We start from the raw sequence: 4717 nt of genomic DNA on the forward strand, positions 1-4717 counted from the left end.
TATACTAGATACTTACTGAGTAATTAATTGAGAATTTAATGAATAATTTACTGAGAATTTCTTGGGAATTTAATTAGTAATTTACTGAGAATTTACTAGGAATTTATTGAGAATTTTCTAAGTAATTTACTTTACAATTTACTGACAATTTTCTAGGAATTCACCAAGTAATTTAATGAGAATTTATTATTAATTTACTGAGCAATTTTCTGGGAATTTACGGAGTGATTTACTCGGAATTCACTTAGCAATTTACTGGGTAATGTTCTAAGTAATTTATTGAGATTATATTGAGTAATTTACCGTGAAATTATGAAAAATTTACTTCGATTTTTCTAAATAATTTACTGAGGATTTACTAGGAATTTACTGAGAAATTAATTGAGAAATTACTGAATAATTTACTGACAATTTCTTGGGAATCTAATTAGTAATTTACTGAGAATTTACTAAATAATTTACGGGGAATTTATTGAGACTTTTCTAAGTAATTTACTTCATAATTTATTTAGAATTTTTTAGGAATTTACAGAGTAATTTAATGAGAATTTACTGATTAATTTACCGAGTAATTTACTGGGAATTTACTGAGTGATTTACTCGAAATTCACTTAGCAATTTACTGGGTAATGTTATGAGTAATTTACTGAGAATTCAATAAGTAATTTACCGTGAAATTATGAAAAATTTACTTCGAATTTTCTAAATAATTACTAAGGATTTACTAGGAATTTACCCAGTAATTAATTAAGAATTTACTGAATAATTTATTGAGAATTTCTTGGGAATTTAATTAGTACTTTACTGAAAATTTACTAAGTAATTTACAGAGAATTTACTGGGAATTTAATGATATTTTTCTAAGTAATTTACTTTATAATTTACTAAGAATTTTCTAGGAATTTACTGAGTAATTTAATGGGAATTTACTGAGCGATTTACTCGGAATTTACTGAGTAATTTACTTACCAATTTACTGGGTAATGTTCTAAGTAATTTACTGAGAATTCAATGAGTAATTTACTGAGATTTTATTGAGTAATTTACTGTGAAATTATGAAAAATTTACTTCGAATTTTCTAAATAATTTACTGAGGATATACTAGATACTTACTGAGTAATTAATTGAGAATTTAATGAATAATTTACTGAGAATTTCTTGGGAATTTAATTAGTAACTTACTGAGAATTTACTAAGTAATTTACTGAGAATTTACTAGGAATTTATTGAGAACTTTCTAAGAAATTTACTTCACAATTTACTGACAATTTTCTAGGAATTTACCAAGTAATTTAATGAGAATTTACTTATTAATTTACTGAGTAATTTTCTGGGAATTTACTGAGTGATTTACTCGGAATTCACTTAGCAATTTACTGGGTAATGTTCTGAGTAATTTACTGAGATTATATTGAGTAATTTACCGTGAAATTATGAAAAATTTACTTCAATTTTTCTAAATAATTTACTGAGGATTTACTGAGTGATTTATTGAGAATTTACTGAATAATTTACTGACAATTTCTTGGGTATTTAATTAGTAATTTACTGAGAATTTACTAAATAATTTACTGGGAATTTATTGAGACTTTTTAAGTAATTTACTGAGAACTTTTTGGGAATTTACAGAGTAATTTAATGAGAATTTACTGATTAATTTACCGAGTAATTTACTGGGAATTTACTAGTGATTTACTCGGAATTCACTTAGCAATTTACTGGGTAATGTTCTGAGTAATTTACTGAGAATTCAATGAGTAATTTACTGAGATTTTATTGAGTAATTTACCGTGAAATTATGAAAAATTTACTTCGAATTTTCTAAATAATTACTGAGGATTTACTATGAATTTACTCAGTAATTAATTAAGAATTTACTGAATAATTTATTGAGAATTTCTTGGGAATTTAATTAGTACTTTACTGAACATTTACTAAGTAATTTATAGAGAATTTACTGGGAATTTAACGATATTTTTCTAAGTAATTTACTTTATAATTTACTGAGAATTTTTTGGGAATTTACTGAGTAATTTAATGAGAATTTACTGAGCGATTTACTCGGAATTTACTGAGTAATTTACTTACCAATTTACTGGGTAATGTTCTAAGTAATTTACTGAGAATTCAATGAGTAATTTTCTGAGATTTTATTGAGTAATTTACCGTGAAATTATGAAAAATTTACTTCGAACTTTCTAAATAATTTACTGAGGATATACTAGATACTTACTGAGTAATTAATTGAGAATTTAATGAATAATTTACTGAGAATTTCTTGGGAATTTAATTAGTAATTTACTGAGAATTTACTAGGAATTTATTGAGAATTTTCTAAGTAATTTACTTTACAATTTACTGACAATTTTCTAGGAATTCACCGAGTAATTTAATGAGAATTTATTATTAATTTACTGAGTAATTTTCTGGGAATTTACGGAGTGATTTACTCGGAATTCACTTAGCAATTTACTGGGTAATGTTCTGAGTAATTTACTGAGATTATATTGAGTAATTTACCGTGAAATTATGAAAAATTTACTTCGATTTTTCTAAATAATTTACTGAGGATTTACTAGGAATTTACTGAGAAATTAATTGAGAAATTACTGAATAATTTACTGACAATTTCTTGGGAATCTAATTAGTAATTTACTGAGAATTTACTAAATAATTTACGGGGAATTTATTGAGACTTTTCTAAGTAATTTACTTCATAATTTATTTAGAATTTTTTAGGAATTTACAGAGTAATTTAATGAGAATTTACTGATTAATTTACCGAGTAATTTACTGGGAATTTACTGAGTGATTTACTCGAAATTCACTTAGCAATTTACTGGGTAATGTTATGAGTAATTTACTGAGAATTCAATAAGTAATTTACCGTGAAATTATGAAAAATTTACTTCGAATTTTCTAAATAATTACTAAGGATTTACTAGGAATTTACCCAGTAATTAATTAAGAATTTACTGAATAATTTATTGAGAATTTCTTGGGAATTTAATTAGTAATTTACTGTGAATTTACGGGGAATTTATTGGGAATTTTCTAAGTAATTTACTTTATAATTTACTTAGAATTTTCTGGAAATTTACTGAGTAATTTAATGAGAATTTAGTGTGTAATTTACCGAGTAATTTACTAGGAATTTACAGAGTGATTTACTCAAAATTTACTAAGTAATTTACTTAGCAATTTACTGGGTAATGTTCTGAGTAATTTACCAAGAATTCAATGAGTAATTTACTGAGATTTTATTGAGTAATTTACCGTGAAATTATGAAGAATTTACTTCGAATTTTCTAAATAATTTACTGAGGATTTAGTAGGAATTTACTGAGTAATTAGTTGAGAATTTCTTGTGAATTTAGTTAGTAATTTACTGAGAATTTATTGAGAATTTTCTAAGTAATTTACTTCATAATTTACTCAGAATTTTATGCGAATTTATTGAGTAATTTAATGAGAATTTACTAAGTAATTTACGGGGAATTTACTGAGTGATTTTCTCAGAATTTACTGGGTAATTTACTTAGTAATTTACTGGGTAATGTTTGGAGTAATTTGTGGAGAATTCAATGAGTAATTTACAGAGATTTTATTGACTAATTTACCGTGAAATTATGAAAAATTTACTTCGAATTTTCTAAATAATTTACTGAGGATTTACTAGGAATTTACGGAGTAATTAATTGAGAATTTACTAAATAATTTACGAAGAACTTCTTGGGAATTTAATTAGTAATTTACTGAGAATTTACTAAGTAATTTACTAAGAATTTACTAGGAATTTATTGGGAATTTTCTAAGTAATTTACTTGATAATTTACTGAGACTTTTCTGGGAATTTACTGAGTAATTTAATGAGAATTTACTAAGTAATTTACTGAGTGATTTACTCGAAATTCACTTAGCAATTTACTTAGCAATTTACTAGGTAATGTTCGGTGTAATTTGCTGAGAATTCAACGATTAATTTACTGAGATTATATTGACTAATTTACCGTGAAGTTATGAAAAATTTACTTCAAATTTTCTAAATAATTTACTGAGGATTTACTATGAATTTACTTAGTAATTAATTGAGAATTTACTGAATAATTTAATGAGAATTTCTTGGGAATTTAATTAGTAATTTACTAAGAATTTACTAAGTAATTTACTGAAAATTTGCTGGGAATTTATTCAGAATTTTTTAAGTAATTTAGTTTATAATTTACGAAGAATTTTCTGGGAATTTACTGAGAAATTTAATGAGAATTTGCTAAGTAATTTACTGGGAAATTACGGAGTTATTTACTCAGAATTTACTGAGTAACGTTCTGAGTAATTTACTGAGAATTCAATGAGTAATTTACTGAGATTTTATTGAGTAATTTACCGTGAAATTATGGAAAATTTACTACAAATTTTCTATATAATTTACTGAAGATTTACTACGAATTCACTGAGTAATTAATTGAGAATTTCTTCAGAATTTAACAACTAATTTACTGAGAATTTAATAAGTAATTTACTGAGAATTTACTAGGAATTTATTGAGAATTTTCTAAGTAATTTACTTCATAATTTACTGAGAATTTTATGGGAATTTACTGAGTAATTTAATGAGAATTTACTAAGTAATTTACTGAGTGATTTACTTGGAATTTACTGAGTAATTTACTTAGCAATTTACTAGGTAATGTTCGGAGTAATTTATGGAGAATT

This window comes from Camellia sinensis, chromosome 4 (assembly GCF_055761805.1).
Source record: "Camellia sinensis isolate YWXY chromosome 4, ASM5576180v1, whole genome shotgun sequence".
NCBI lineage: Eukaryota > Viridiplantae > Streptophyta > Magnoliopsida > Ericales > Theaceae > Camellia > Camellia sinensis.